This window comes from Rhinolophus hipposideros (genome assembly GCF_964194185.1).
Source record: "Rhinolophus hipposideros genome assembly, chromosome: 17".
Taxonomy (NCBI): domain Eukaryota; kingdom Metazoa; phylum Chordata; class Mammalia; order Chiroptera; family Rhinolophidae; genus Rhinolophus; species Rhinolophus hipposideros.
In genome coordinates this window covers 9,575,400-9,599,590 of record NC_138063.1, presented here as the reverse complement: position 1 = coordinate 9,599,590, position 24,191 = coordinate 9,575,400, and positions in this window count along the sequence as shown.

Here is a 24,191-nt window from a genome sequence, read left to right as displayed (position 1 = left end):
TCGAATAGATGAGGTTTCCAGTTGCTCTACCTCCTCTCCAATACTTGGTATGGTCAGTACTGTTATTTTAGGTGTGTACTGGTATTTCACTGTATTTTCAGTTTGCATTTCCCTGAGGACTAATTATGCCCAGAATTTTTTCATGCTCTCATTTCCCAGCCATACATGCTTTTTGGTGAAATGTCTTTTAATATCATATGTATATATATTACACACACACACCCACACACAGGCATATATATATATATATATATATATATATATATATATATATATATATATATATATATATTTATATATATATCACATATATATTTACTTTTTTTGTTTTATATTTCTTACTGTTTTTTGAGAAATTTTCTATTATGGACAGCAAATCCTTTATTAGATATGTGATTTATAAACATTTTTATTCCAGCTCATGGCTTGAATTTCCATTTTGATAATAATGCCTTTCAAAGAGCAGGAGTTATTAATTTTGATGAAGTCTAATTGATCATAGTTTTGTTTATGTACCATGCTTTTGTTGTTATAGCTGAGAACTCGTTATGTTGCAACCCATGGCAACCAGGATTATCTCCTATGCCCTTTCTGTAAGTATTGTAATATTAGATTTTGCATTTAGATCTATGATCCATTTTAAGTTCTTGTTTTTGATATAAAAGAATATCCTTTCTCCACTGAATTGTCTTTGCACCTTTGTCAAAAATCACCGAATTTTAGAAGTAGTTTGTCTACTGCTAGAATTTTGATTGTGTTGAATCTAAATATCATTTTGGAGAGAATAGATATCTTAATAATGTTAAATCAACTCATGAACAAGGCATTTTTCTTCATTTAAAAATTTATCTTAGTATCATTTTACTGTTTTCAGTATACAAGTATACATATTTTGCCAGATTTATCCCTAAGTATACTATTTGAATGCTATTATGAAGAGTATTGCATTTTAATTTCAACTTTTGATTTTTTGCTGCTAGTATATAGAAATATAATTGCTTTTTTGTGTTTCAGTCTTCTATCCTGCAAACTTGCTAAACTCACTTAGCTATCTTGTATTATAGATCCCATTAGATTTCTTATATAGTCTCTCTTCTTTCTTGCTTGCTTATAAGTGTTCTTTAAAAACATTATATTAATTGTACTCAAGTATTTTAAATTTACATACATTATATTGTGTTTTGTGTCTCCTGTTGTTTTCTTGCTTTTCAAAATAATTTGTTTACTGTATTTATATGATTATAAGATCCAGCCGTGCTGTTATGTGTGTTTGTTCATTACTTCTAACTGTTATATGGTGTATATTCACTACATGTCTCCTTTTCCTTTAAATGTAATTGCTGGCAATTCTTCACCACTACTCATGACACTGTATTGAATATCCTAATAAATGCATCCTTCTGGTCCTATATAATAAATTTTTCATTATATGTTCCCAGGAGCAGATTTGCTAGGACAATTTTTAATTTTAATTGGGGAATATTGGGGAACAGTCTGTTTTTCCAGGGCCCATCCGCTCCAAGTTGTTGTCCTTCAATCTAGTTGTGAAGGGTGCAGCTCAGCTCTAAGTCCAGTCACCATTTTTCAATCTTTAGTTGCAGGGGCACGGCCCACCATCCCATGCTGGAATTGAACTGGAAACCCGGTTGTTAAGAGCTTGTGCTCTAACCAACTGAGCCATCTGGTCGACCCAGGACAATTATTTTTTTAAAGGTATCATCCCTTGCAAATTTTGGATATGAAAATATTGTCTCCCAATCTGTCATTCTTCTCATCATTTTCTCTGTAATACCATTCAATGACAGAAGTTGTTCATTGTGATGTACTTCAATGAGTACTCTTTTTAAATCTTATTGTTGAGAAGTTTTGCATAAGAATTTTTTTGTTCCAGGCCAGAAATATTTTATACATTTTCTTCTAACTTTAAAGTTTTACCTTGGACTTTTAGATAATTAATCCAATTTGTGTATACCTGGTGTTACGTAAAGTTACAATTTTAGTTTTCTTCATATTGGGAGCCAATTTTTATAGATAGAACTGTCTTCCCCGGTCCTATTGATCTGCAGTAACATGATCATAGTATTTTCTGTTCCTATACATACTTTTCTGTCCCTACAACCTTTCCATCTATTTATCTGTCTTCAACCAAGTTGCACTGTTTTTATTTGTAGGGCTTTGTGGTAGGTCTTAGTTATTTACTAGAGTTATTTATCTCTGGTATAGAGAAATACTATGAATTTTCATAGTTTGATCTTGGATGTCTTTGACTTCCTTATATATCTCCAACCCTGTTCTTTCTCCTTCTGCCATCTGAGAGTTCCTCAGCCTAATAGCTCAATCCATTAATTTCTGTTTTACTATATTATTATTATTATGAGCCTCTTTTATTTTGTTTTTATTTCAACCATTGTATTTTCTTATATATTTCTAATTGTTTATATTTTATCACTAATATCTTCTTTTATTTTCTTATTTAAAATATTCGTCGGTTGCCACAGTTCTACTTCAAATGTTTAGGTTGGTCAATTCCTTTTATAGTGCTTTTCCTCTTCAGATATCTAGTTTTTGGCCTGTGGGTTCAAGTTGATTTAGGATTATCAGATATGGTTTACTGATACAGGGTGAGTAAATTTTCAAAGTCAGAGCATTTTATTTGGTGACAGCCCTACCCAATTTGATGACTCAGATTTCCTGTCAGTCCATCAGGAAAATCTTATGGCCAGGGTTGAAGCAGTAATACTCAATGGGTAGTCAATTCACACCTGTTTTCTTCAACTATTCACCCCTGCCAGGCTTTTTTAATGCACTAACATAACCTCAGGGACACCAGCACAGATGGCCGAGGCTACTGATTTAGGTTTTCTTCTGAAGAAACAGACTACCAGGAACCAAGGCAAAAACAAAACCTCAGACGTTTGGTCCAACCTATCTTCTCTCTGTTGGCTGCATAAGCCTCCCTTTCCAGATGGCAGCCATGTACTGCCTGGCACACTAGTCCAGGCAACCTTCTGTCTTCCCGTGGATGCCTTTGTTGTCTTGTTGCTTGACTCTTACTTTGTTGTTATTGTTTGTTTGACAGATTAATTCTTAGAATCCTTGTTTCCTTCCTGTTCTTAATTTCTCCAGAGCTCAGTTTTGGGAAGAAAGTCAAACTCCTGTTTTGTGCCATCTTTGCAGGAAACTAAATCACCTTTTTAATGATGTTTTGCTAAGATGTGAAAGCAAAAAACAAAAACAACAACAACAACAACAACAACAACAAAACCCTAGCCTTTTTTACCATATACTCATAGGTCCTTCACAAATTTCAATTCACTCTTCTGGAGATTGTACAAATTTGTGCAGAAGACCGTATATTAGGGAAAATGAATTAATCATAGCTACCAGCATAAGACATAATGCTGACCAAACATTACAAGTGTCAGTTGCATTTGTATAAAGTTAAACAATAAGCAAAATGATTATTGTGCTGCTTCAAGATAGATATGTATAGTAAAGCTATAGAGGAAAAAAAACTAAAGGAATTATTAATACGAAATATAGAATAAGATTAAGTCCAGGGCACGGAAAGAATGTGATCAGTTAGGTCAGCAGGGAGCTCTAAAGTTACTCATGATACTCTGTTTTTGTAAGCTGGGTAGTGGATATTAGATATTCATTCAATTTATTATTAACCTTTAAATATACATATATGTAAATCCATTGCATTGTATGCATGATACATTTCACAATGGAAAGAAATTTAACAAAAGAAGGGAGAAATCATGGTATAATATGATGTAGTAAGACCAACAATTATGCAAGAGAGATAAGATTAAATATTGTAAACTTAATACTCCAACTCAATATGATTACCCTATTAAAAGACAAAATCTTTTAGGTTAGAAATGAAAAACAGTATTTTGCCAAATGTGAATTTCAATTAGCATATCTCAAACAAAATAACAAAAAAAATATGAATGTGAAATAATAAGCAGAGATATATCAAATTTAAAAGGACAGCAATAGTCAAGCTATTAATATCAGAAGCAGACTTTAAGGAAATGAATTAAAATAGAGAAATGCTATCATTTGGTATAGAAAAGGGTATGATTTATAGTAAAGATAAAATTTAGACTTCAACATGTCTCTCAATACTGGATAGGTGAACACAGAAAAAATAAGTCGTAAACATTTGATGAAAAAGCTCAATGTTTGATCGTACTTTATGCTAAGTCCCATTTTTGTACATCTTCACACCTCTGAAATGAAGATTTGTCTGGATGCTTTGGTGTTGTCCATACATGCCTGTATTTAGTCATAGACATCTACACTTTTTTCACTTCAAGTTATTGTTGGTGCTATGTGTGATTAATATAAATTGCCATTAATTTTTAAAGATTATATTATTACTTAGATTGAAAAATAATATTGTGAATGCCAAAAATTATAGAAGTGAGACGGTGATGTGGAATTTGATATTAAAGAAGCAAACCCTTATGTTTGGAGGAATGAATGAAATTCCCTATTTTCTTGCAAAGCGATGACAATGATTTATAGGAACTAAGAAAAGACAAGTAGAAGAGCACATGCCAACAGCGAAATCTGCAGAAACAGGGTTAACAACTTGGAAGAAAATTCCAGAGACAATAGTGCTATGTTTGCTCCTGTTAGGTAGTGTTTGGTGATACCCACGTACTGAAGTTGTGATGGCACAATAAACAATATTGTGATGAAAAACATTGAACATCCATGGTTTTAAGCTCCATAGTGACTTAAAAGAGTCAGACTCTGAATATGTTTAAGGTTATTTTGAAATGTATTTTGCAGATATTTAATTTTACATATGAACAAGAATAAGATAAAATATCTATCTATCTACATATACCTAAGAGAACTGGAATTTACAGTTTTTTGTCGCTGTCTATATCATATGTCAGACAAGGCTAACTATAGACTAAATCTGCAGTTGTGGGGGGGTAGTCTGTGGTAGTGAGGCAGGTACTGGCAAGCCTATGGCTCAGTGAGCATAATGAAGAACGGATCAAAGAAAGCAAGACAAAAACTAGGCTCCAGTATCTGGTGACCTTGAACTTCAGGTCACCCTCATCATGGCTGCCTCAATAATTGGGCAAAGGTCGATTTGCAGGTAGAAGAAGACTTCAGATATTGGCTCCACGGCCACAGAGAAGGTAGTTGCTAATAACTCAGAAGTCACTAACTGGTCATATGACCTTGAACAAGTAACTTAAAGTCCTTTGGGTTTAGCATCTCCTCCTTTGTAACATTAAAGAGTTTGTCCAGATGATCCCTCAATGGCTTCCAGCTCTCACGTTCTCTTAACAAAGGTACAGCAGGAAGCTATTTTGGGCCATATACTTTACTTGCTGCATTGAGAGTTTTCATTACTTTATAAGCTTTTGTTATTTCAAAGATGACTGTTGTTGTTAGAAATCTAGGTTGGCTCTAGTGGGCTTGTTATATCAATACCCTTTTCATTTCAGTTCAAGACTTTGATGATCGTTTCCAGTGAGAGCATCACAAAATAAAATCATGTTTTCTGTCTAACATTTGTTTCATCTTCATCTTTTGTCAATGGAAATATTTGTCATTTCAACATTTTCCAATGACACTTCTTTCCTCATTCGGGGCCTTTGAAGTCTCTCTCATCAGAGTGAAAGCTTTTGCTAATGGTTCTCCAGGGCTGTGGCTTGGGTCAAAGAAAGGGGTTCAGGCAAGCCTGCTTAAGTGTTAACCAAGGTCTCTAGGCAGTCTCTTTCTCTTCCTGATAAAGAGAACAATATTCAATTAGAGGACAAAGATTTGGAGGGAACAACTCCCACAAGGCTTGGTGGTTCCTGTTACCTTAGTGTTGCTGATTGGAAGTCAGCTTACTTAGAAGGCAGTCCTTGTAGGCCCCTTCCCAGGAGAAGCCTGGGCGTCCTGGGTTTGGGGGCGAGGGGACAGCTGACCTGGTTAGCCCTTCCTGAGAAGCACAGCTGGTGACCGAAACACGTCAGCAACTCCTGTAGCTTGGAGAGGCTTCACTTACCCAACGGGTCGCAAAGCTTTTCTGAAGGTGCATAAGGAAAGCTTTCCACATGAATCAGGTCACAATGCAAGTGTGTTTCTGAGAAACAAGGTTCAAATCAGGTTTTTTTTCAGGTTTGAAATCAAGATTGTTCTGGTTGAAATCAGGTTTGTTCTAGAAAACCCAGGATCTCTGATGCTTCTGCTTTCAGGGGAGGTTGAAGCAGGATGATTTCATTACCTTTAGGTAGACCTCAAAGAGAAATATCAATGGTGATGAGTAGAAGGGATAAACACACTTGTTATTGCAAAGAGTAACAGGTGACTTTTGAATTAAGTGTCCAGTAGCACAAATCTTGCTGGGGGCAGTCCTGAATGGTGTGTGCAGAAGGAGAAGAATGGGAGGCATTAGACATACTGAAGAGTCGTTGAAGGTTAAAACTCCTTGTCCACAGACTGGCCTGACCCTTGCTCTATGCGCTGACTTTCACCAGGACAAACAGTAACAGGCACTTTCTTCTCTATTTATAGGACATCGTCCACCAAGGCACAAGATAAACCTAGGCATCATCCTGATTTCCACCAGTGGTACCCTCCTATCCAACCAAGTGAAAATGTTGCCTGACCATTTGCCACCCTCCCAGCCCATCCCTACTTCCTCTGCTCTAGCCTTACGTTATCCACTCTCTCCCAAATCTAATCTTTAAACTGCTATCAGGGTCCTAATTTTAATACAGTCACGGGGATGGAAAGTACAGTGTTAAGAATATAGTCAATGTTGCAACAAGTATGTACAGTGCTAGGTGGGTGCTAGACTAATCATGGGGATCACTGCACAAATTATATAATGTCTAACCACCGAGCTGCACACCTGAAACTAATATAAAAATCATACTGAATGTCAACTGTAACGGAAAAAAATAATTCAAAAATAAAAAAATAAAAAAGTAAATATATTTAGACCATTCTTTGCTTTTCCATGCCTTCATGATAGAACCCAAGTCTGTTTGAGTGACACGGCTTTTTATGACCTGTCTCCTCACTAATTCTTTATTCTCATCCTTCCCATTTCCTCTCACTTGCATGTAACATTTCACTTCTAGTGAACTTGGTAGTTTAATATCCCATGCCGCTTCACGGACTTGTGCCCAGGCGCCTCCTCTCTGCTTCTTGTCAGCATGTATCTGCCCGATAGAGCACCTTGTAACATGGAGGACTTCTCAGGTGGTCCCCACGTAAAGGTAACTGGGAGGAGCCAGCTGCCTGAAAGTGTGTAGGGACAGAATCCCAGACAGCAGTTTCCAGGCTCTTGGCCTCACTGGGAAGGTGCTGGCTCGGGTAGTAGATGGCCGTCAGCTGTGACTAGTTGGCCATCATCTGTTACCGGTTAGCCATTAGCTGCTAATATAACTGCTGTGGCTGAGCGAGCAAGCGCGGATTGTAGTTAGCAGGGCGGATTGCAGTTAGCAAGTGAGGTTGGTTGGCAGAGAAGCAGACTGCAGGTTGTGGATCCTGTGGCTCCCGCTTCCTGTGTCTCCAACCCAGCCGCCAGTGAGACTATAGTGGTATGACTCCCCTATCTATGGCTCCATGGGTGTTCCTTTTTGGCTTCACCATGTCCTGCGTTCTTATGTGGGGAGCGGGGATCTGAGACCCTGCATGACACATGGTGCAGGGAGCAGGATGTGGTGTCGGCCGAAACTCTCGGAAAGGCAATGGAGCAGTTTATATGCATGAAAACTCAGTTTTAGGAAGCCCACGAGGAGCTGCGCCGGGAACAGGAGGCGTGATCTGCTTGGGAGAAATGTGACCCCTCAGTGAATTGGTAGGTCTGTCAAGCCTCCGGATGGCACGCCACCCTGTTGGCCATGGCGGGCGTCACCTTCCTTTTGGTGGTCCACTGCTGCCGTGGGCTCCTAGAGTTGTGGCCATCTGACACTGAGGCCTCCACCCAATCGAATGCCTGGCACGGCAAGCAGGATTCCGGCTGGGTAGCAATGGTATCTGACTCTGGGCAGGAGGACAGGTGGCCCCCACACAGTGTGTGGTACCCGGTAGCCACTGTTTTCAGTAGCTGGACCCCTGAGGAGAGGTGGGAGGATATGGGTGGTTCTCCAGCCAGCGTGGAGAGGGCTCTGCAAGCTCTAGCTGAACGGTTGCCGGAGGAGACGAAGAATACAGCCGGCTATGTGGGCTGGATGTTCCTTACCGCCTTGTGTCGTAATATGGAAAACACAGTTAATGAAATAGCTCAGGAGCGGGACCAAAGACCCCACATGAGACCCCACATGACAAAATGATATCAGATCCATTGGCTGGTCTGGCTCCTTCTGTAACCAGCCTCCTCACATACTGATGAGTTTAGGTCTCCCCATTTTAAAGATGGGAAAAAAATGTATTAATGAAAGATTTTAAATAGTGGACTGGCAATCATACACCTAATAATCAGCAAAGAAGGAATTGACCTTACTTGGTTGAACCTTCCCATCGGTACCTCTCATCATTAGGGGTGGCAGCTCTGTAGACCTGTGATGCTATATTGCCTAACACTTGCCTCCTTCTTAGTTCCAAGATGATAAACAAAATTGCTTATGCTCATTTATATACTAGTTGTGGTTGTCCATTCAGAATTTCTTATTTGACTCTGAGTCTGGGCTGGAGACAAATTTTTTTTTTTTTTAATTAAAGTTTATTGGGGTGGCAATTGTTAGTAAAGTTACATAGATTTCAGGTATACAATTCTGTATTACATCATCTATAAATCCCATTGTGTGTTCACCACCCAGAGTCAGTTTCCTTCCATCACCACATATTTGGTCCCCTTTACCCTCACCTACCACCCTATTTCCCCCTTACCATCTGGTAACCACTAAACTATTGTCTGTGTCTATGAATTTTTGTTTCTCATTTGTTTGTCTTGTTCTTTTGTTGTTTTTGGTTTATATACCACATATCAGTGAAATCATATGGTTCTCCGCTTTTTCTGTCTGACTTATTTCACTTAGCTTTATAATTTCAAGATCCATCCATGTTGTCACAAATGGTCCTATTTCATCTTTTCTTACTGCCGAATAGTATTTCATTGTGTATATATACCACAACTTCTTTATCCATTCATCTATCGAAGGACATTTTGGTTGTTTCCATGTCTTGGCCACAGTAAACAAAGCTGCAATGAACACTGGAGCACACGTGTCTTTATGGATAAATGTTTTCAAATTTTTTGGGTAGATACCCAGGAAAGGGATTGCTGGGTCATATGGTAATTCTATTCGTAATTTTTTGAGGAACCTCCACACTGCCGTCTATAGCGGCTGCACCAGTCTGCATTCCCACCAACAGTGTATGAGGGTTCCTTTTCCTCCACAACCTCTCCAACGCTTGTTACTATTTGTCTTGTTGATGATAGCCATTCTAACTGGGGTGAATTGATATCTCATTGTGGTTTTTGTTTTGCATTTCTCTGATGATTAGTGATGTTGAGCATTTTTTCATATGTCTATTTGCCATTTGTAAGTCCTCTTTGGAGAAATGTCTCTTCAGGTCCTCTGCCCATTTTTCAATTGGGTTGTTTCGTTTTTTTTTGGTGTTGAGTTGCATGTGTTCCTTGTATATTTTGGATATTAGCCCCTTATCGGAGGCACTGTTTGCAAAAATCTTCTCCCATTCAGTTGGTTGCCTCTTTATTTCGTCGATGGTTTCTTTTGCTGTGCAGAAACTCTTAAGTTTGATATAGTCCCATTCATTTATTTTAGCTTTTACTTCCATTGCCTTTGGAGTCAAATTCATAAAATGCTCTTTGAACCCAAAGTCCATAAGTTTAATATCTATGTTTTCTTCTATGCAGTTTATTGTTTCAGGTCTTATACTTAAGTCTTTGATCCATTTTGAATTAATTTTGGTACATAGTGACAGATAGCAGTGCACTTTCATTCTTTTGCACATGGCTTTCCAATTCTGCCAGCATGTTTATTGAAGTGGCTATCTTTTCTCCATTGTATGTTTTTTTCTTTTCTGTCAAAAATTATCTGTCTATATTTATGTGGTTTTATTTCTGGATTCTCAGTTCTATTCCATTGGTCTATGTGTCTGTTTTTCTGCCAATACCATGCTGTTTTGATTATTGTAGCCCTGTAGTATAAGCTAAAGTAAGGGAGTGTGATACGTCCAGCATTGTTCTTTTTCTTAAGATTACTTTGGCTATCCAGGGTCTTTTGTGGTTCCATACAAATCTGATGATTTTTTGTTCTATTTCTTTTAAAAAAACACGCCATTGGGATTTTGATGGGGATTGCATTAAATCTGTATATTGCTTTTGGTAATATGGCCATTTTAACTATGTTGATTCTTCCAATCCATGAGCAAGGGATGTCTTTCTATTTCTTTGTGTCTTCTTCAATTTCTTTAAAATACGTCATAGTTTTCAGCATATAGGTCTTTCACATACTTAGTTAAGTTTATTCCTAGGGATTTTATTCTTTTTGCTGCAATTGCAAAATGATTTTTTTTATTTCTTTTTCTGAGATTTCATTGTTAGTATATAGGAATGCAATGGACTTTTGTACATTGTTTGTAGCCGGCAATTTTACTGTATTCGTTGATTGTTTCTAATAGCTTTTTGGTGGAGTCTTTAGGGTTTTCTATATATAGCATCATGTGGAGACAAAATTTTCATTACAGAAGCACTGGCTGTGATTATAATATTAAAAATGTCATCCATTTAGAATCAGATTACAGATTATACTGTCACAATAACCATTCTTCCAGCTTGTACTTCCGATGTTTAAAAAACAGACTAAAACCATTTCCAATATTATACCACTTGGTGTCGCTATTAGTCTGTTGACCAACGGATGATTTCCTTTTCATATATTCCAGACAAATGACAATTTATTTGAAAGAAATACGTTCGGGCTAAGCTGGAATAGATTTAAGCAAGAAATTTAGTTGAATTCTAATAGAGAATTCAACTAAATTTCTTGCTTTTTAATTTTATTTTTCAAAACAATAATGAGCAACTTCGGGTTTATTTCAGTAAACGTATTTCTGAATAAATAATTCTTCTCTTAATTAGAAATAAAAAGCCTCAGTTATTACATCCAAGTCACCTTAGTATACTGAACAGAAATAAAAGGACCAAAGGAAACTCTTAAAATGTTGTCAAGGACAAATCAATGCAAAATGAAATGGAATGTTTAGAATTGATTTTTTACAACTAGTAATTTGATTGTTAGTACCATTCTAGTTTTTATTGTGCCAAAGATGTTGTAAGCCTTTGGGTCCACTGAGGTGGCTTTAAAAAAAAAAAAAAATATATATATATATATATATATATATTATAATAAAAAATATATATATTATATATATATTATATATATATAATACTTATCATATAAAGATATTTTGTTAAGTGATTTACATGTACAAAGTCTAATCATCTTCATCATTATGACTCTTTTAATTCTTTACTTTTGTTTAATGTTTTGTAGCTCACAAAGTGCTTATCTTAATGAGTCCCATGAGACAGAGAGAAAATGTCAAAAATACTCAGGGAAACCATTAGAAACAAAGAAGAGACGGGGAAACATTTATGACTCATACTTCCTATTATTCTGGGCTTACAAAAGTATATCAAAGTGTATTAGACTCATCTCGCATCTTGCTATTTGACGGCATATTTTTCCTAGTACTTGCTAAGATCACCAGATTTCTTCATGGCTTAAAAAAAAAGCCACATTGAAAATAAAGTCAAGGAGAAAATGAATGACTGTGTCTAGTTTTCCGTTCTAAGACTCTAACTTTCCTTCAGGATCAAACACCGGCTGGGTCAAGAATCAAGGCCAGCCAAGACGCATGAGAGTCGAGTACGTCGTGACCATCAAATCTTTGTGTCAGCACAGATTTCACCTTGAGGTCTAGGACTGTATAGCGAATTGTCTATTGGAAATTGTCTTCCAGATTGTCTATAGTCTATAATATTGTCTTTATTTGTCTATTTCAAATTCAACATATTTCAAGTAAAGCTATTTTCCATCCCTACATCTGTGGCACCCCACCCAGCTCCCAGCGGATTTGCCTCCTGAGAGTCCAGTCTCACTGAATGGCACCAACCCTATTCTCCTAGCCAGAAACCTGGAAGTCATCCTAGAATTCTTCTTTCTCTCATCGCTCACATCCAGTCACTCATGTCTTCCTATTTGTCCCGTGAACACTGATATCTCTTATAATCTGTCTTCATCTCTCCATGCCTATGGCCAAAGATTTAGTTCAAGTTCTCGTTATCTCTCTGTCTCACAGCAAAGGGCTACTTCCCAACTCTTGCTCCTGTTTCTCCTCTACTCTGTCCTCCAGATTGATGCCAGAACCAGCCCCCCGCCAAATCTAATCATCACACTGCTGTCCAGAATTTCCCAGTAGCTAACCCGTAACAGTAGGATAAAATACTCTTTCACGCCTTGTAAGAAAGCCCTTGGTGTCTGCCCCGCTCTAACACTATACAACTTTGTTAAGACTGGTGCTGTGACAAGACTCAACTACGCAGTAAGTCCTCAGTGAATCTCAGTTGAATTAATAGAGAGATAAGTGACAATGTGGTTTGATGGTTAATAGACTTGCATCTCAACCCTATCAATTGTCATATCACCATTAACATTTTCATTTGGGGGTCTTGAAGTTTTATTGGGTTTAAAAATCCTCATTATATGGTAATTATCTTTCTCTGTCTGACTTATTTCATTTAGCATAATTCCCTCTAGGTTCATCCATGTTGTCACAAATGATAAGATGTTATTCCTTTTCATGGCCGAGTAATAGTCCATTGTATATATGCACCACCACTTCTTTATCCAATTATCTATTGATGGGTACTTGGGTTGCTTCATGTCTTGGTCGATGTAAATAGTGCTGCAGTACCAGATGACCTCACTTATATGTGGAATCTAAAGAACAAAATAAACAAACAAACAAAACAGAAACAGACTCATAGATACAGAGAATAAACTGATGGTTGCCAGAGGAGAGGGGGATTGGGGGCAGGGTGAAAAAGGTGAAGGGATTCAAAAGTACAATTTGGTAGTTACACAGGAGACATGGGGATGTAAAGTACAGTACGGGGAATATAGTCAATAATATTGTAACAACTATGTATAGTGCCAGGTAGGGACTAGACTAATCAGGGGACCAATCACGGCATAAATTATATAAATGCCTAATCACTAGACTGCACACCTGAAACTAATGTAAAATAATATTGAATGGCAACTGTAACTGAAAAAAAAAACGAATTAAAAAAAAAAACAACCCTGAAATATTAATTAAATGTGTGAGTGCTTGTGAAAAGATTTGGGAGTATTAATTAAATTAAATGTGTGAGTGCTTGTGAAAAGATTTGGGAGTATTAAGATTTATTAGGCTATCCATGAATTTTTAGTTAGTCAGCTTAGGAGCTTTGCTGTGCAGAGATGAATCCTTTGTTTGAGGCTGGGGTGTGGCCAGGGGATGCTGTAGACACCCTCACCTTTACAAGGTGGCTCAGGGCCATTGCTGAGAGAAACTCTGCTTGTGTAATTCTGGCTGCCACAGATGGCTGTAACCTTGGATAAGTTATTCTACTTCAGTTTCTCCCAAGCAAAGTTAAAATAGCGGCATTAACCTACCCCCTACAGGCACGTTAATAAGTACATTTTTCCCCAAAGTGCAATGTACAAATTTTCATTAGTCATAGGGCTACGATAATAGTTAATTGTCCCTAGTTCTCCTTGTTATTTACTGCTCGCTCCAGCAAAAGACGTTACTGAAGGGACTGAGAGGGGAAAGTTGCAAAAAAATGCTGATGTACCAAATATGTTGCCAAGATAATAAAAATGTAATCAAGATTGCAGTAGACCTTCTGATTTCCATCCCAACTAATCATTAGAGATTCTATTACAAACGAATTTTCTTATCTCTTATCTTTAAGTCAGCTCCTATGCCAAGGACTTAAGGACTCAATTTATCATGTCTTTTAACAGGTAGCTTGGCTGCCAGTATGCCTTGGCTCCAGACCTCCCCAACTGATTTAAAGCAAAATTGATTGTGACTCACGATATATGTGCTCTGGGTTTTAAATGTAGATGCCCGAATGCTGAAGTATAATAGTAGACACTGCAACACATACTGTGATTATGCAACTTTCACTCTCCCAATCTCCTCTTTTGAATGACTAACATTGTCTTTAGGATACACCAAATGTATCATACCACAAAAGATTCTTTCTCTCTCTTTCCATCAGGACATGAGAAGAAAAGACCAGACTTTCAGGGGGAAAAAAAAAAAAAGAGCCTCTGGAACATCAAAAATTAAAGCAACTTACCAAGGTTTATATCTCAGTTGACCTGTCTCAATCTTTCCAATATACCTGTTGGTCACTTGGCAGGACAACTACACAATAAAGACAGAGAAACGAATCAATAATTGTATTGAGCTTCTGAATAGAGATGCATCATTAGTGCTTGAACTTACAGATTTTAGATGGAATACAAAAATAATGATTTTGCAAAGGAGAAAACTGAGACTTGAAAGGGTTTTCCCAAGATACATAGACAGTTATGCAGGTCAAAGACACCTAGGGGATTGATTCCAGAAAAAAAGTCGGATTTAAGGGGCAAGTTTGACCTTATCTGGAAAATAATATGCAATCCCATTTTGATTCTAAATAAAATGCTTGGCTATTATAGTTATATGTTGAAGCATATGCGTTGGCATTTTTTTGTAAGTTGAATATATTGCAGTATGTTTATACATTCTAGCTAAACTGTGGTTATCAGAGAACATGATTACTTTGTAGCAGTTGAGCATTTATAAAGCTAGGGTATCAGATATAGCTTATTTATTAATCAGCTCTTTGTTCAGCCCATATTAGACATCTTTTACTTGTCTTTCTTCCTACTCCATGTTCAATTAGTAACAAACTGTCCATTTTAACTGATATTGCTGCAATGCCTTTCCCTTCTCTCCATTCCTTTTTTTTTTTTCTTCAGATCAGGAGTTGGCAAACATTTTTTGTCAGTGCCAAAGAGTTAAGTATTTTAGACTTTGGGGACCAAAGAGTCTCTGTGATTGTAGCAATGAGGCAGACATAATGTGGAAAACTTGAAAGTCGAAAGTTTGCAGACCCCTGCCTTGGAATATTTTAATACTGTATTTCATCTGGATGACTGCGACCACCCTATCTAAATCTTAAATCCAGTCCTTACTAATACTAATCTGACCGTGTCACAGCCTGTTTACCACCCTTCCCAGCTGCTGTTGCCCACTGGAAAAAGTCCAGACTCTGCGGTATGTTATACAAGACCTTCAGGATTTGGTTTCCATAAACCTTTCCAGTCTCATCTCTCCTTACGTGCAGAATGACACCATTCACTTTATCTAAACTGGACTGGGTGTAGTTCTAGAACTCTGCAAAGAAGGTCTCCTCCAGGTGTTTGTGCATGCTGTTTATTCTGTCTGGGTGTTACTCTCCCATCAAAATCTTCTCTTGCTTTTCTAAGTTTTATATTCCTTTAGTTCCCATCTTTGAGGCCACTTCCTTGTAAGTCCTCCTTGACCCAAGACTGGAATAAGTGTGTCTCCCGTGGACAGATTTAAAACAATCAGATCCATAGTCACATTGTAGTATAAAATCACCCTCTCTCTTGGAACATAAATTATGAGGGCACAGAACTGTTTGTCACGGTATGCTTGAACGTGTTATAGTACAGTGTCAGGAGGTACAATACGTGCTGGTTAAATGGGTCCATGTGCATGTCAGTACTTTCGGGAGAGGTTCGAATATCGTATAGCCAGAATAATCAGGATGATAGCTAATACATGGAACTTGAAAATTTGTGAATAACTTTATTGTGTTACAGCTCATGTAATTGATCTTCACACTCACCGTGTTAAAGCAGATCTTTTAGAAATCATCTCTCTTTTACAACTGAAAAACAGAAAATGAAGACTCAATGAAACTAAAAGATTTTTCCAAGATTAGAGGATACATTAGCATTAACAGGTTGTTTAGAGTTTGTTTGTTTTGTTTGTTTCTTGAAGAGAAAGTCTTCTACTTTTAATTGTTAGGGGGTAGGAAGGAAGTTATTATGAGTCTTGAACCTGAGAACAATCTCCCGGGAACGTAATTTAATACTGTGCAAAGTGGCCTTGTCGTTATCTCTCCATGTCATCTGTGTCTAGTTTTCTACCCAAGAATGTGAACATAGGTTACTGTTTATTTAATAAATATGAAGGTACTACCCTGAACTTGCCACAGTTTGGCTCCCCTCAAGGTAGGGCCCAGTGTACATGAAGTCAAATCTGGACACAGCCATTGCCTGTGCCAGTAACTGCAGAGTGAGGAGAGGACAGCTCCCAGCAGGCCTTGGAGCATGGTTCTTGTGAATAATTCATCAGGATGGCCACCGGCTGGGGAATATCCTTCTTTCGCTGATTGCTTGCTTTTATCCACCCATTTATCTTCATTAAAGACTTTGTTTCCTCTCAAATGCTTGTCTCCAATTTTCCCATTTAAACCTTTGAGGTTTTAGATACCCTCTTTCTACCCATACGAATGCTAACCACAAATTTCTAGTGCAATGAAACTTTAAACCCTAAAATTACTCTCACTATCGAGACATAACCAAATGTCACTATGTTCGGTCTTGACATCATTAGTACAGGGTAGAGACCAGTGGAAATTAGACCTCTGGTCAACTATTCTGACCCTTCACTAGAGATTTCTTTAATATGAAGATAATTATATCTTCCCTTGCCAAGAACAAGTTTCAAATTACATAGCTGAACTTCTCAACAAGTCAATTAAAAGTAATTTGGCAAGGACATGTTTGATTTCTCACATTCTAAAATTATTAAAAAAACACCACATATTCATAGTCAATGTAAATTTTGTATTACTTCTCTCTGTATTTCATTGATATTGAAGGAAAAACAATAAAATTGCTTTTGTTTTCTGTGCTTTTTGAAGAGAAATATGCTTATGATTATTATGATTCTGGTGCCATGATCTTTTTGTCATGAACTGAATTTTGATCTTATGATTCTCTAATAATTAACATGATGTGTGAGGAAATTACCCACTGGCAATTTCTGAGCTCATTCTTTCTAATCTTTTTCTGAAGATGGATACAATATTGCCAGTATCCGATCTCCTATAAGAGTTTTGAAAAATCATTGTAAGTTAATTAAGTTTCTTGACTAATTTCCTTAATAGCCTAGGGCATTTGTCATTCAGACCTATTGCTTAATATATATCCATGTTTCCCCAAGCATATTCTCACTTATTCTTTGTAAATAGCAGTTTTTACAAAGTCTTCATTAGTTCCTAATTGTTCAAATTTATCTACTTCATTACACCTGCTAAAGAACAATTTTAAAATGAGTTCATTTTCCCTGCTATTTAAGAGTTGTTATAATACCTTATATTCTTTTTTTATTACAAGATTTAAATTACTTCGGTATATTTTGCCTTTGGTTTTGGGAATAGCTAAAAAATCCTTTGTGTGTATTTAGCATAATTCATAGTAACTAAAATTAAGTATTTTGAGAAAAAAGATTTTTCCTTCATTAAAAGAGTTATGCATTAACATTTCATCTACATCTTGTTAAATAAAATGTTAAACAGATTTAGCTACTGAAGCTTGTAACTCACTCAGCTTTTGTTTTTTTTTAACACGTCTCAGTACCAATCAAACCAGGATGGTTTATTCTACCATCCACACTAGACGTTTTTCTTACTGCTCACCTCAAAAATTTGGTCCTAAGTAGTGACATTTAATTCTTTAGAAAAGTTACTTAGGCAACTTTTTTGTCTTGATGGAAAGATTTTAGTTTTTTGTATTTAAAATTTTGTTATCTGTAACTTTTGTCTCTATTTTAATACTTGCCTCCAAATGCAAATATTAAAAACCAAGTATTTTGAATTTAATATATAACTCCAAAACTGTGTTTTTACTTTTCTCTCTTCTTATGAATTTGTACATCATAAGGGGCAGAGTTTGAATACATAAATCTGACTTTCACATATGAAGTAACAGTCTCCAGGAAACCCTATTAAGTACGGATGTACTCATGAGGTTTATAATAGTGCTAAAAATGATATCAAACATCAAAAGTTTAAAAACAGAACACAACACACACAATGATTGAACAAAGAGAATCCTTTTCCTATGTCAGTGTCTACCTCTCATCAACTATGATAAAGGAGTTTGAGACCACTATCCAACCTGCTACTCTTCCCACTTCCTGTTTCACTTGTAGGCTGATAACTCTGCATTACTGGACAAAAGTCCTCCCCTTTTGGGGTCTCAGATTCATAGCCTTTTGGCTGCAAGTCAAATGTAGGTCTCGGCTGGTGCTTTTCCCACAAAACGCAGGGCCCCTCCATTTCTGTTTTCCCTAGCGATTTCCAGTAAAGCCTGTCATTTTTGCCTAGCCCTCCTCCTTCCTCCCTTCCCACGGAGCTCCCTCCCATTCCCTCCCTCCGTTGTTTCTCTTGTTCTCACTTCCACAGCCCCTCTGGCAGGCGCCTGGTCCAACCTTTCCATCTGGAGAAGCAGATTCCACTTCCCTCACAGTTTCTCTCAGAATTGACAGTTTCACTAAAAACAAACAAAAGCCCCAAATTAAAACAAACAAACAAACAAAAAAAACCCAAATAAAACACTCTCTTCCTTCTTTGCCTTCTCTACCATTCATTTACGTAACAGCTGCTCAGGACTCAATGTTTCGTTGTGATTTACAAACGTCCCCTTCCCATTTTTGCTGCCACCACCATCACCTCTGACCCACCCCTCAAATCCCTACTTTAGGTTGACACGGTCCCAAGGACACTTTTAGTCACAGAGTCCTTAGGGCACATGGGACTTCAGAGTGGGGTCATCCATATTGAGGGTCTGTTTGTGTCCCCCCAGATGTCACTTGTTGGTCTGCTGTTGTCATTCTGTTACTTCTGTGGAGCAGATGAAGCTACTGAGTGGAAAGGGATGGTCAGTTCTCCTCACAGATTTCCTTGTGAACTCTCAGTTCTCCTTCCCTAATTTCTTGTGTCTGTCCAGCCCCATGGTGTTTTCATTCTCCTGGTGCTTTTCAGCGGGCTGCAGTTCCTGAGATCAGGTGGTCTACGCTGCTCTGACGCTGCTGATGGCTGACTACTACCGCCTGGCATTCAGATCCACATTCTCAAATCACTTCCAAATTGTGGAACGTGAAATCCTGGATGGAACTTTACAATAATTTATGTCATATCAGAGGCATTTGGGAGCTCAGAGCCCCTTGGTGTAGACGAGGTGGCTCTCACTGCCCTCGTTCTGGGGCATGTAGGTTTCCTTCTTCCCATCAAGGTTGACTGTCAGTGTGGCTTGGCCCTTTGTGTCTCAGTGCTTCTCATACAGAATCAGATATTCGTGGTGAAGCCAAGCCACCCGGCAGTGGGGAAGGACTGTGTGGTCTGCGATAGTGTGAATTCCTATTTGATGGTGAATAGCATCCCTGGGGTGGCAGACAGGGATCACTTTCTGATTACTGTTAATATCTTAGAGTAGTTGGCAGAGGTGTTATTTCCATAGATACCACAGAGCAGAAAGTAGATTAGACACGCTCAAGCACGCACTGGATGCTAATGCTGTTCTAGAACAGGGAGGAACTATTTGTGGTGAAGCATAAAGTCGAACAAGATACAGAGGCTGATGCAGTGGAGGGCAGTGTAGAAGAGAAAGCTGGCTCTTCACAGAAAATGCATCCTGCCCTGGGTGGTAGAAGAAAAACCTGAATTAGTTCTAAAACACATTGTTTTGGAAAAAATATATATATAAGTTCGACTGGTGTAAGGATACGTGGTGGCTTACTGGGAGCTACTGAAAAGGGGGTTACTTTGACCGTAGAGCACCTCTGAGATTTCCTCTACCCACATGCTGACCCTGCCATGTGGCTCCAGAATTCTAACTTTGTACAATAATCAGTGAGAGGAACCAGAAGTACCTCTTGAACCCAATAAAGTCTCTCCCTCTCCATATTCTCAGGGAAGGTTTATCTCTCCACACAATATGTGGCTGGCTCATGGCCAGATCCCATAGAATCCAGTCACCCTGGTACTTTGGCCATGACTCAAAGAGTGGATGTGTGTATGAAAGCCAAGGCTATCGAGATTCTAGAGCGTTTTGGCATTGGAAGCTCATGCCTATGCAGTGACAACATCTGAGCATGACAATGGGAAGGAAAGACCATTCTGTTTTAGGCCAGAAGTTGTAGGGAGTCCTTCAGTTACTGTAGCACTGAGACTATCAGGCGAAGTGTCAGTGGTGGCTAAGTGAGGGGCACGTGATCCTGTGGCACTGAGCATGCTCTTTATTTTCTCTCCTTGGAGGGACACAGTCAAACTGACCCTTTGGATTTAAAAGAACCCAGGGAATGTGCTCATTTCTAGGATAGAAAAAAGGACATTGTTACAAGACTACATCATTAAAATTTTGTTCCTGACGTGTTTCTTCTTGTATGGTGCTTGCAAAAAATTATGTTATGAAATAACCCATGAGGTTTTACTTTTAATATTTTGTGCTAGCTAATTCACATATCTTCATCTGTCTTATCCAAATCTTTATTAACGTAGATTATCAAGTGAAATCATATCAGTTAGTTCTCCTTTACTCACTAAAAACAGAATTTGGCAATAATGCAGAAACTGGCAAAAAGGAACATTTATACCTTCAATCATCACTTGATCTAGGCGCTCAATTGATTTCATCAGAGTTCAGTTCTTTTCCATTTTGGGGTTCTGCTTTCTGTTGTGTAGCCATCATTCTCCGATTTCGTGTGGTGGTCCCTGACATTTCTAGGCTCATATATTTCCAGATTGAAGTCCATAGATGTTAGAATATAATTCTGTTACCAGGAAAATGACATTGATAACCTCGGTTCTTGTCTTCTTGAAGGAAAGACTTCAATCAAGAGAGAAATTTGTGCAGCATGAACAGCAGGAGTTTATTAGTAAAAGACAGTACTCTCCTCCCAGACATGGAGCAGGCTGACCCAAGAGAGGGAAGCAGCCTCGCCTTACTTGGCATGAAGGCTTTTATTTCTGTGGGTAGAATCGCCTCCCCCTCTCCCTTCTCTTATCTCTCTTCCCCTGCAGTGCCTAGTCCTCTGACACTGAGCAATGCATTTCTTTGATTTAGGGGCATGTGTAAACACACCTCTTTGATTTAGGGGTATGGGTAAACACAGGCCCTGATTTCGGGGGATGAATAAACATATCTCTTAGGGGTGTGTGAAAACCTGGAATCCTGTTGGGCTAGTGAGGTATTGATGGTCCTGACAAATAGGATGTGCCCCCCGCCCTTCTCTGACGTCTAACAACATATCACTTTGATTGATTCAGAGGAATATGTAAACCTGGAGTCCTGCTGGGCAGCGGCCAGGGGTCTTGGCCCAAGTAGGAGCAAGACTTCTCTTTCTCCTGCTCATTTCTGTCTATCTACCTACCCTGTCAATAATTCCTTTCCTAGTCTTAGAAAAAGCCTTATGTAGCCTATGGACAGTGACTGGATCACACACCCCTGGTCTACCTTCATCAATATTGATGAGTGTGAACGCTCTGTTCTGACAGGTCAGACATGAGTCCCAGGCCCACCATAGCACTGAAAATGGAATCAAAATGGAGGAGATGTGGTTTTCCACAGAAAAATCAGAGTGTTATAGAGATGAGTGCTGCCCATCGCTCTGCTGTGTAGACTGGGCAAATTGGAAATCAAGGAAAGTGGGTGCTACTAGGAAACAGGATTGAGCCCTTTCCAGGCCTTCCCGGATAATTTTATGCCTTCCTCACTCAGAAGAATGGGATGGGAACCTACTTTTCCCATTATGTATCAGTGCAGCACAGAATAGAGAGGGGGAAGAGCAAAGAAATATAACTTTAGAAATGTACAAGAATAGAAACATCAAACACAAATAAACAAAACTAAGTGTAACAGAGGGGAGGAAGAAAGTGAAGTTAAAATCCAGCCCTGGAGGGCAGTCACTCTGGCAGTGATGGTGCCAGCCCTGCTTGCACTGCCCCAGGCTGGGAATGAGGGATCCTTTGAAAAGTTCTATCCACACTCGGACATCTGTCTGCCCCAGGGCCCCATGTCCTGGGGAAGCAGCTTTGACAGGTTTTCTCACCCTCCTCACTAGCAGAAGCATGGCTGCAATGCATGAAGCCCAGGCTTGCTGCCTCAGGAGGAGCCCGTCACTGTGGCTGTGAGCCCCTATGAGGCGTCTTGATGGTGGTGTTTTATCTGGCTGTTCGTTAGGAATTGAGATATATTTGTGAGCAGCCATCTTTCACGTGCAGGTAAGTGGTGGGAACAGATGGACCCCACAGAAATGAAGATTTATTTTCCATGTGACTGTCTTCAGAGGTTAAGTATGAAGGGAACCCCAGAGAAAGAAAGCGTGGGGAGAATGAGGCTATGTTTCTCTCTCTTCTGCACCCCTCCCACAGGCTGGAGGACACACTGAGTGTCAGGGGCTGCCCGGCCTGCTGATTTCTGTCCTAACCTGTGGGAGGAAACAGCAATGCTGGGAAGTCTGGGCACTGTAGGGAAGTGCACAGACCTAGGGAACAACCTATGCTGACTTGTTCTGTGATCTTGAATAAATTTTGTGTCCCCTCAGGGTCTGTGTCAGTATATATATGCATATACAATTTGACTAAGTGCTGAAGTGCCTTCCAGCTCTGAAATCTTATGAGTCCTTGAGCTGGATCTTGTCATCTCTTCATCATTGTCACCAATGTCACGTCCTGGGCATTGTACTCAACATTTACACATATGGTTTTATCCTCACTCGGCCGTCCCAGGGCTTTGTGACAATCATCGCTTCACAGATTAGGATATTCTATCTCAGAGAAGTTACATGATTTGCTCTAGATTACTTGGCTATGAAAAGACAGAGCCAGGAAGTAGAGCGAAGATCCCTATAATTCCAAAATCCATGGTTCCTACCTAGAGAAAGGCAATTTCTCTGCCAATGATGGATTTATTTTTTAATCTGTGCATTAATTTATGACAAGCCTCCAATCAAATTTATTTAAAATCAAATTTAGATGATTATATTAGTGAACTAGGGACAATTGTCTCTTTTAACAATACTTATTAGCTTATCTGTAAAAGGAGAATGATACTATTCATACCATAATTAGATAAGTTAAATGAGATGAAGCAAGAAGTGTATGGAAACTAGCTAATAGAGTATTGGCACTAAACAATTTACAGTTCTTTTCTCCCCTTGTGATCCAACAAGGGTAACATCCTATGAAAGAAGGTATCGCTTTGGTATTGCTGCACTGAGCAATTTCAATTGGGTTTCTAATAATCTTTTATTAGGATTTGTGAATGAAAAGACTTAAACTAGTAACAAGTTCAGCCTGAAATCAAATATGGCCTAGACATGGCTCTCCAATCAATGGCAAAGAACCTTCTGAGAGATTATATTTATTCACTGAAAGCCCTAAGGGCACGACTAGAATGTGTGGGAGGAAGCCAGAGATATCAGTTCAATAAAAGAAACAACTTTCCAACAATATAAGCTGTTCAAAGAATGAACCAACAGCCTCAGAAGACAGTGAGCCTTTTATCATCCTAAATCTTCAGGTGGTACAGGCTGATTCTGGAGACTTTTAATAACCCTCTTGATGCTACAACTCTTTGCTTCAGAGATCTTACGAATCTGCTAAGATTTAACGAATGTTATAGAGGAGCCAAACACCTTCGGAAGCATTTTTTTTTAACCTATTTTCTCATTCATTTAATTGTGTGTGTGTGCATGTGTTTGTGTGTTTGTGTGTACATGCCAGCGCCTGGCCTAAGCACGAGAAATCAGAGATGAGTAAGATGTGTTCCTTCCCCATGATGAGTTAATAGTCTAACGAGGGAGAGACACCCGCAAATAGGAAATGCAATGCAACTTGGCTGATGTGATATTAGGTAACAGGTATAATGAGATGCACAAGTGGAGGGATCAGTGCTTTCTCTTTTGGGTTTAATAGCTTATTTTCTTTATTAGTTGGGCCTAGTCTTTGGTTTTGAACATTCTAATTCAGTCCCTAGCTTTTTTTGAACTAGCAGTGGATATCTGCTCTGCAGATTGCAATCAAGGGGAAAAAAGACACTTCTTAC